Consider the following 10,581-nt stretch of genomic DNA (forward strand, 5'->3'; position numbering starts at 1 on the left):
ATGATATATCATTCGGAGTAACAGAGATGTTCGTTGAATAAATCTGTGGGTATGAAATCTGGTTAAGAGTTAGAATCATGACTTTTTTTTGGTACTCTTATATGTTATCTTCATACTTCTTGGTTTTCGTTCTTTTCCAAGTAATGATGAAGATACATCAAGATATCAATTTTATTGCAAAAATAATTTGATTAAACCATTTTAATTAAGGCTTGGTGCGGAATCAGGATTTCACTAAAAAAAAAAATTTAGACTATAAAGAAACAAATCTGAAATAGCTCTAAGGATTCAAATGTACTATATATTACATAAAAGTAAATTTTGTAACCTATTTGACCAAGCTTCTTGAAAGTAAAAAAAGTCCATTTTAGAGAGTTGGGGTGTTTGACCAAACTTTTAGGGATAAATGTCGTAGCCAGGCCTGGGCATCAAGCCGAGCTCAACCAAACTTTTTATAATACCGAGCCGAGGCGAGCTCAACCGAGCTTTGTCAAATTATAATCGAGCTCGAGTTCGAGAGCCGAGCCCGATTTGGCTCTTTAGTGTTTCGTTCTACGTAGTGCTATGCCATTAAAACATAAATCTATAATATATAAATTGGTTGATTAAGAAAAATATAAGCATTACTAGTTTAAATTGATAATTGCATTCAAGTGTGACTGAAATATATACATTATTAGTCTAAACAAGAACTCAAATTTAAATGACATTACTTAATATATTGAAAACATGAATAAATTTTCAAGCAAAAAATAAACAATAGAACTAGCAATACTAAATTCAACAAATTTGTACAATATTAAATTTCACTAATTTTTGAACTATTAAATGTAAAATATTAATTACATTTTGCACCACCCATAAAATATTTTTAAGTAATGATGTCTATAAAAAGTTCAATTATGTCAAATTAATTAAAGAAATACAAAATTATAAATTTATTACAATAAATAATATTTATTAAATTGATATTATGCTAACTTAATTAAGATTAATGGATGAATTTTAGTTTTAAAGTAATTAGTACATGATCAAAACGAGCCAATCGAGCTGAGTCGAGCCGGCTCAACTGAGCCCGAGCTCAACCGAGCTGAGGTAAATTTTGATTGAAATCGAGCCAAAAGCGAAAATACGAAAAAGCCGAGCCTAGCGTTGAGCCGGCCTGTACTCTTTGCCCGTGCCTAGTTAGCCTAACGTTGTTTTTCAAAACTGGAAAAGATAGTTTTCCCTACGGACACCTTTAAAACCTTGTCTAGGCACAAATTGCTGCTTCCAAATACAAATTGTTACTCTACAAAATTATTTTTTCGAAAAAGTACTTCTACCAGAAAACAAATATTTTTTGAAATATACAAAGTTGAGTTGAGCAAACAAGCTATTAATTTTGAATATACTGTTAGTTAGAGTAAACCCATGATCTAAAGTTTATGATTCATATAATAATTCCAAGCTTTAATATTATAATAATAATAATAATAATAATAACTGAATTTATAATGAAATATTTATAAATATTTTGTGAATGTTATAATACATACTTAGAGTTTGGATAAAAATTACTAAATTCTTATAAACCCGCATGTACTATTCTAAATTTATCTTATACACAATGTAATTTTTCAAAAAAACTCTCATAGAGATATAAATTTAAAACAAATCAGTCGACCTGAGACATAAAATTCCTTACGCCTCCCCAAGTACGTTTTGGAAGGAAAAGCTCTGTGATTCCAAGGAGAGGGACAAGAAACAAAAGAGAAAGATGTATACGTGTCAAACTAATAGTGGTAGAAGTAGGACTCACTAGTCCAAATGTTAAACAGTAAAGAGCCTCACACATATATGACTTGGCATTTTGTCACATATTTTAAAATTTTCTCAACAGTTTTGTTCTTCGTGAAAGAGCATTATATTCTTGTAGACAGCAACGGATTGATCGACCTAAACTTGCCACGTGTTTCCAACCTTTAGCCACCCTTTTTCAGTATAAATTTACAGCCTCAACTTCATATGATTCATGCCACATAAACACACACACAAATAACACAATAGTACCACAACATTGAGTTTTGTTGTTGTTGTTATCTTTCCTTCAATATTTTCTCAATTTCCACCTTCAATGGAGATACTTCGTTTACTGTGTGTTATTATTACTAGTATGTTGTTATTCTATAGTCAATCAATCAATGTGGAAGGAAGACATCACATTTCCAAGAAACAAAAGAGCAAAAGTGATAGTAATGCTCCTAGTCCTGTTGATGTTCATGGTAACGAACCATCACCACCACTATCACCAGCTTCTTCTCCTAGTAATGTTATTCCGTCGGACCCGAGTTACGGAGGCGGGCCTGCTCTGAATTCTGACGATAATTGCATTTTCGACGTGATGGAGTATGGAGCCATCGGGGACGGCTCCACGGACGACACAGATGCGTTCGTCGCGGCTTGGAAATGCGCGTGTCAAGTCGAATCCGCTGTGGTTTTGGTTCCCGCGGACCGTACTTTCATGATCACTTCCACTATTTTCTCTGGCCCTTGTAAGCCTGGACTCGAATTTCGAGTAAGAACATATTATCATTGTCTTTCTTTTCTTATTAGTTCCTCAGTTTCAATGTATGTGACATAATTATATTCAGAATTCTAAGACATAAAGTACTACTATCTATTTATGTGACATAGACTGAACCGAGGGGGATATTTTGTGCTACATATTGCCTTTAGTTTTAATATTTTATTTTATTTTATTTTTGAATTTTGTTACAATTAGGTAAATGGGGTGCTAATGCCACCAGAAGGACCAGAATGTTGGCCTAAAGAAGATAGTAACAAGCAATGGCTTGTGTTTTACAGACTTGATAATATGACTTTTACTGGTACTGGTACTATTGAAGGTAATGGTGAAAAATGGTGGAACTACCCTGCAAACCTCACGGGTAAGTCTTTTTATTTTTTGGTTCGGTTTTAATTTAAAAAGAGAGAAGAGAAAAGAGTAAAAGAGTCCGTGATAATATTGGTGTCTTTTTCTCTGTCTCTTTGTCTACCTTTATAATTGGATTATTTCAATTTGTGTCAATATCTTTCATCTGTTTAAAAGTAATACTAGTACTATTTAAGGTATATGTACTGATATTGTCATATTGATATTGCAATGGAAATTTTATATTATTAGTGTAATTTGACTTACTATAACAAGATACTTACTCCCTTTTGGTCCGTTTTATTTCTATTAAAAAAAAAAAAAATAAAATATAAACTACTCATTTACTTTTTAATGGATGACTTTATAATCACTAAACATCGAAATCACTAGTTTTTTTTACCACAAATATTAAAAAAAAAAAAAGTTTTTTCCCCCTTTTCTTAATTTATTTCCATACCCACCCAAAGCTATACATAAATTAAAATCGTGAAAATATCATTCATTAGAAATTACAATCAACGTTATTAAATGGAATTACACGCAATTGCATCTTAACTGACTTAATTGTGTACATATATCTTTTATGTCATCGTTCAGTGTACAAAACACAAACACTAAAAACATACTGTACTTACTACTGTCTGAATAAGCATAGAGTTAGAGGATTCTCGTGAATGTTTGTTCTGTATGGTAATCAGTACAATTCCATTTGTTACAGGGACCTAATGGCTCAACTTTACATGGACCATGTGACAGCCCTACTGTAAGTTAATTAGCTTCACTTCTCTCTAATAAAATGCGGAAGCTAGATTTTTTTATTTTCGAAACATAAAATTCGGTAATTTTCTGAAACTTTATATTTGTGTTAATAAATGTGCTTAATATGTATACATAATTTATCAAGAACCTAATAAACTATATTTTCTAAAATTTAAAATTTATGAACTCAAAATTCTGAACTTATCTCTACCTGTACTACGCCTTTATGGTGTGTAACATAGTAACGTATAGTCTAAGTGTCTCTTTATAATTTCTATTTTCATCATGTAACCTTTTTTTTTTTTTAAATATAAATTTGCAGATGATAAGGTTTTTCATGAGCTCGAATTTGGTGGTGAGAGGTTTAAGAATACAAAACAGTCCAATGTTCCACATGAAATTTGATGGGTGTGAAGGAGTATTGATAGACCAATTGTCAATTTCTTCACCTAAGCTTAGCCCAAACACTGATGGAATTCACATTGAGAACACCAACTCTGTTGGAATCTACAACTCCGTCATAGCCAATGGTACAAAATTAACCCCAATTAATGGGCGAAATTCACCTGATACCCGATTTTAACGCCGTCATTTAACTTGTGCCCGTTTCTTAAACTTTTTTTGCACATGTACTCACTTCAGGACAATTTTAGATACGGCATTAAGATTAGTCTTGATAAAGTTTAACTTCGTATATAGTATCCGAATTTTCATATGGTCAAGTTCAACCATTTTTTGCCTCGAACTTCCTCGAAGCTATATTGTATCAACTTCAGTCATTTTTGTTTGACTTCAACCATTTATATCCAAAGTTCACGCACATTTAATCAAGCTCAACAAAATGATCAAGATTAAATAAGATTGATTCGAACTTCAATCGCATAAGCTAACGACGAACTTCACTCATATGTAACTATCTGAACTTTAATTTTATCAAGCCTAACTTCAAACATCTTATATTTGAAGTAAAAATATGTGCAGAAGTTTAAAAAAGGCAGATACAAATTAAATACTGATGTCGAAACAAGTTGCCCTGTGAATTTCTTTTATCCAATTAATTAATTTTAGAAGATTTTTTTAAAGAAAATGTAATATTGTTGTATCAGGCGATGATTGCATATCAATAGGACCTGGTAGTTCAAATGTTGAGATTGAAGCAGTCACATGTGGGCCTAGTCACGGGATCAGGTACTTTTTCTGTTTCTATTTTTTCATTGAAACTTGACGTATTGACTATTGTCATCATCCTCAATTTTATAAATTAAAAATTTGTACTGACAGAAAGCTGAATCTAATTTTCCTTAAATTAGTGCAGTGCAAGTAAGGACAAGATCTGTCTTTTTCTCTTTTAATAATCTTCTTAATTAATCATATGCTCTTTTAATAATCTTCTTAATTAATCATGTCACCGGATCTAGAGTATATCAAACTTCTCTCTTTTTCTTTTTTATTTGGTGTTCGATATTGACTTTGAGACCCGATTAATGCAACATCGGAAGGTCTACTTTGTAAAATAAAGCACTTCTTATTAAGAGTAATTTTATTTCGAGACTCGAATTCGATATCTCTATTAAGAAAAAATAATACTTACCACCCCATCACATATTTGATGACTGAAACTTTATCTTCCCTTTACTCCACCAAGCTGCTTGGATTTATTTTCAATTTAATTTTAGTAGGATTCGTTTAAAATTTAGTCTCTAAAAACTAATTATGAATATTTACTTTTTTAAAAAGAAAAAAAAAAACTAGAATAATGATTTTAAAGAATAACGTATGCAAAATACACGCTCCTTTCATTTTCATTCACACATATTTATATTTTTCAAACAATTTCCAAAAATTGGCCAAACCAGGTTGAGAGTGTCGAGCTATCCACCTAAAATTTTCGATTCAACACCTCAATAGTGCCATTTTCACTTGCTCCCCAATATTGCATTTCACATGTATTATACATGATTTTTTTTAATTTTTTTTTTGGAAAAAAGTAGATTACTCCCTATGTTTAAAATTAAAACTCCTAACTGCCTCTCCATTTCATCTGGTTGTCCAAATTAGTCATTTTAATAGAAAAATTGCTTATTGACATCTTTTTACCAAACGCATCAACCTGTTTGTTATCGGTTTTAATACTTATCCAAACACGTAATTGCTTTCATTTGTGAAATCGAATTTCAACAATTAAAAAGTATTTTTTCAGTACTTTAACATTTATCAGCTAACTCAAACGGGCTCCAAGTTAAATAAGACTAGTGATAATGAGTATGTGAAAATCAAGACAATCTAACCTGCACTTGTCCTTACTCAACGTCTCTCATCGTAACCTTATCATGGCTACTAGCCACCATGTGATCTATTGATCTTTCCGGAGTTTACATTCGTCTACACAATGTTAGTACATGTTTCATCTCATTAATGAACTACTGTAAGTCCATTAATCTTAGTACTCAAAAAACTCATTAGAAGTTGATACATACTTGCCCTCTTTTGCTGCAGTATTGGGAGCCTAGGAGTGCACCATAGCCAGGCATGTGTGTCAAACATAACGGTCCATAACGCCATTATACGAGACTCAGACAACGGAGTTCGGATCAAGACATGGCAAGGCGGGTCCGGATCAGTAACAGGATTTTTATTCGACACAATTCAGATGGAAAACGTGCGAAACTGCATAATCATAGATCAATACTACTGCATGACAAAGGACTGTCGGAACGAGACGTCGGCCGTATACGTGCGCGACATCTCGTACAGGTAGGGTGGTCAAATTTGGATTGAATATAGGCGGGTCTAAATGGAATGAATTAATAAATGGGCGGGTTGGGCGAGTCATATTTTCAAGGAGCTAATTTTGTCACCCCTACGTACAGGAACATCAAGGGCACCTACGACGTGAGGAGCGCTCCTATCCACTTTGCCTGTAGCGACACAATCGCCTGCACCAATATTACAATGTCCGGTTGAACTTCTCCCACATGAAGGTGAGCTCGTGGATGATCCGTTCTGTTGGAACGCTTATGGAACTCAACAGACGTTAACGATACCTCCGATTGATTGCTTGCAAGATGGAATGCCACAGACAGTTGGAGAGGCTGTTGAATATACCTGCAGTACCTGATGATCGATCAATCGTTAGGAGTTCAGAAATGTTAGTTATAGCTGTATTTTGTATGTAAACTATTTTTGTAGGTCAGTTTCATATAAAGTTTACTTACTGGCTAGGCTGGTTTCCATCCCTATTGGGGATACTATTTTGTACTAGCAGATATGGTCTATTTTAATGACCTATCGTCTGTACTAGATAGTGAAATGTTTACCAATAAAATGATTAGTTTAAAGAGGTTCTCTATTTCATCATTTTCATTACAATTTCGAAATCTAGCAACTAAAAACTGTGTAACAGAGTGGACTAATTTTTCAGATTCTTCAAAATGCTACTCCTCTAGATTACAGTTTATGTGACTCACTTTCCTTTTAGCCTCTCGAAAAAAATGATACACTACTAACTTTGGAAACAATTAACTTAGCATTTCATTTTGCCCTTACTGAAAAGCTTTTATAACTACACAAATATTATGACACATTTAAGACCACATGTTTCAAAAGTTTTATAGGCACACAAACGCTAAGACATGTTTTGGATCACAAGTTTCCGAAGTTTTCATTTCTTTCTTAAATCCCGTGCAGATTCAAACTACGTCACATAAATTGGACTTAATGATCCTTATTCGTGTTATTATACATGACAGAACTCTTCCTCCCCTATGGGTAAACTCATAATTTTAGTTTCCTTTTCATTTCAAGAACTCTATTGCAGCTAAAGCCTTAAGCTTATTTACTTTTATTCCAGTAATTGTGAAAAGTAAACATTCTCATCAACCACATAAATTTTAGACTAAAGAAGCAACTCCAACCATATAAAAGGAATAAGATGAAAGAAAGAAAACCAACAAATACATAGAGAGAAACAGAGAGATAGTTATTGAGATTTAACATAGAGATATGCTCGATCCATTATCTGTAAGGATAAATAACACCGAATCTAACTGTCGAAATTAGAAAGGATAAGGTTTGGTTTGATACTCACAGTTAAACAACTGAATGATGAATTGCAGGCTTCTGAAGGAGCACAGCCAGAAAATTGACTTACTGAAATTTTGTGTGCATCAGGTGATAAGTATAACTTACTATAGAAAAAGCAATTTTCTAAAATTTCAACACATGAACAATCAGAATATTTTTGCTGCATCAAGTATGTGAAATCCATTTCGCAGACTAGCTCGAAAAAGATCTAAAAAGGAAATTTCTGATGAAGGGATTTTCAGATTCAGACAGCTTAATCTTGATTCATTAGGAATTATGTGTTCTACAGATTGCACTAATGATGAGAAAGTTCAATTTGTCCTTCAAGAGAAGCATCAGGATTTTGATAGGTATATTAGACCATCTAATTCTTTAGAAAGTTGTGTTATGGCTCAGATTATTAGATAACATGAGAAAAAAGAAGATTGTGGATACTTATGTTGCTCTGACTCTCCAACAAAAAAAAAAAAAAGTTTGCCAAGACCTGTGTTGGATCCTTTAAAAATGCACTATTTTTGAAGGATCCGACACACACCCATCGGCAATCTTGAGAGTCCGATCCCTGCATTTGTACTTTGATGGAGGAGTTGGGTCTGGTGACCGATGGCAATTAGCAATGGCTAAAGTACTAGCAGATTGAGGAATCATTTATTGTTGCACCAAAATGGTAGAGAGAATAAGCCACAGAAAGAGAATGGTGGCAAAAAAAACAAAAACAAAGGCAGTTTAGAGTTTCATGCTCCGCAAAATTTATGTAGTACCTGTGTATTTAACATGTTGTAGCGGGTTAACCTGCCTTATTTTCTAGGTTATTATTTCCACCTTTATGGAATGGTTACCACTTAACTATAGTTATCATTTAGGTGACGGTGTATATAAGTTAAAGCGTATTTATTTCGGTTGATCTTACATATTCTAGTTTCATTTTCACTTCCTATTTATTGCATACATATCAATTGCTTCCACTCAGTGGCTTCTGTTTTATCTTAGTGCTCTTACTGTATTATCTAAATAGTTTCCTTTGAACATACTCAAGCTCTTCTATTAGAGTTTACTCACCCCAGTCATATGCCCAAAACATGCACACATTTATAGCAAACTCAAACAACTCATTAGCATGACCACAACCAAGACAAGTGAAATTGCATCTCATTTGTTCCAAATGGCCCATTGATGCTTCCCGAAACTCTGGACTTCACATAGCCTATTCCTCTTGAATCACCTGATTCATGACCATCAATTGTTGGTCTTGCAGGCAACCCGAATGGGAAAACCGTATTGCTACCCAAGCTACTAATCAGGGCGGAGGCTAGGGTCAACTACAGGTTCAGTCAGTAGCTTTTGCTTAAACAGTGTATTAAGTTTTAGAACAAATTTACTATGACGCTTGAAATTGTCGTTAAAAATTCGGAAGCTGTTACATTGAAATCTTTGATACGCATTGCTGCTGTTGCTAATCCTATCGAGTCACGCATATGGAGGGAGCCTCCAGTTGGTAAGTAATCACATGATCAGTTGCTTTGCTTTATGCCGCCCTTCCAAGACATCTCAGAAGGTGCCTGCGTGACAGTTCAACAGGGGTGAATAAGCTAGGACAATTATCCAATTTCTGGACTAAAAGAAATGAAAAATTCAGTTGTTCTTAATGCAAGAGAAATTTAGTTAGTTGATACTGAAGCAGAAAAGTTCAGAACTGTTTGTTGTGAAAATAAATATCAAGTTAAATCAAACAATTCTTGAAATCCTTTTTCTAGAATTGGGTACTTATTTTTATTATTTACACAGAAAAATAATATGTGGCCCAGGATAAATTTATTCATCCTTATAAACAATAGTGACTCTGTCCCTTTTTGCCCTTAACAATTATTACAAACTTCTTTAAATTTGCTTCGACGATCTTGTTAGTAGTAAAATTATCAACTATGGTTCAAATGGAAATTTTTAACAGTCAAGCCAAAAGACTAGTAAATCATCAAAACTCGTGCTCTTGCATATGTTCTAGAGCAGTCGTAAAGCCGCAGCAACTTGAATTTTGGTTAAGGCTAATCAAAGTGGAGTGACAAACGATAACTGTTGAAATTTCCTACAGTGTTGCCTCTTAAAAGAATTTTATGTGACACGAATTCAAATCAATCAGATCATGAATTCCGAATACCAAATGCTTAAACAAAACAAGATCAGTCCAGCGGTCAAAACATCACAATTCAAAAACTTGATTGATTTTTGCTTCCCTTAGTTGAATGTCAGATTTTCTTATATATCCACTTAAAAATATTAAAATGGATATACAATGATACAGAGACAATACAACGACACTAGTCCCAGTAATAATTTTTTTCTGGACCTTCTCATTTATATTTACTTACACAACCCTTAGTGCTAAAGGTTATTCATTTCCATACAAAGACACCTTACATAAAGGGATTATATAGCTAGACTTACATGAGTAGGTGGACGTGGTTCCATTGCTAACATATGAGAGATGAGAAATTACACATTGTTGGCCTTGATTTTTGAGTTTCAAGCAAACCAGAGTTTGCTAGCTTGATGATAAAAACCAAAACTTCTTTTACTTCATCTTCATGATAGGGAAGGCGTTCATCTAGGAAATCGCTAAGCTCCACATGATCTCTAGTCGATGAATTTGCTAAAACAGTAATGTATTCCCCAAGATGTTTTCCTTTGATAATCTCCAATGCTAATACTCCAAAGCTATAGACATCACACATTTCCGTAACCTTCATTCTATATGCAAGCTCTGAACAATATAATTTCCTAAAAAGTATAAGAACAATTTATACGTGCAAATGAGATAAAAGCAG

General features: G+C 33.5%; 1 pseudogene; it reads left to right on the forward strand.

The window, feature by feature from the left end:
- Positions 1-1,937: 1,937 nt before the first annotated feature.
- On the forward strand, positions 1,938-7,025 carry LOC132060020 (polygalacturonase At1g48100-like; annotated as a pseudogene).
- Positions 7,026-10,581: the final 3,556 nt, after the last annotated feature.

This window comes from Lycium ferocissimum, chromosome 6 (genome assembly GCF_029784015.1).
Source record: "Lycium ferocissimum isolate CSIRO_LF1 chromosome 6, AGI_CSIRO_Lferr_CH_V1, whole genome shotgun sequence".
NCBI lineage: Eukaryota > Viridiplantae > Streptophyta > Magnoliopsida > Solanales > Solanaceae > Lycium > Lycium ferocissimum.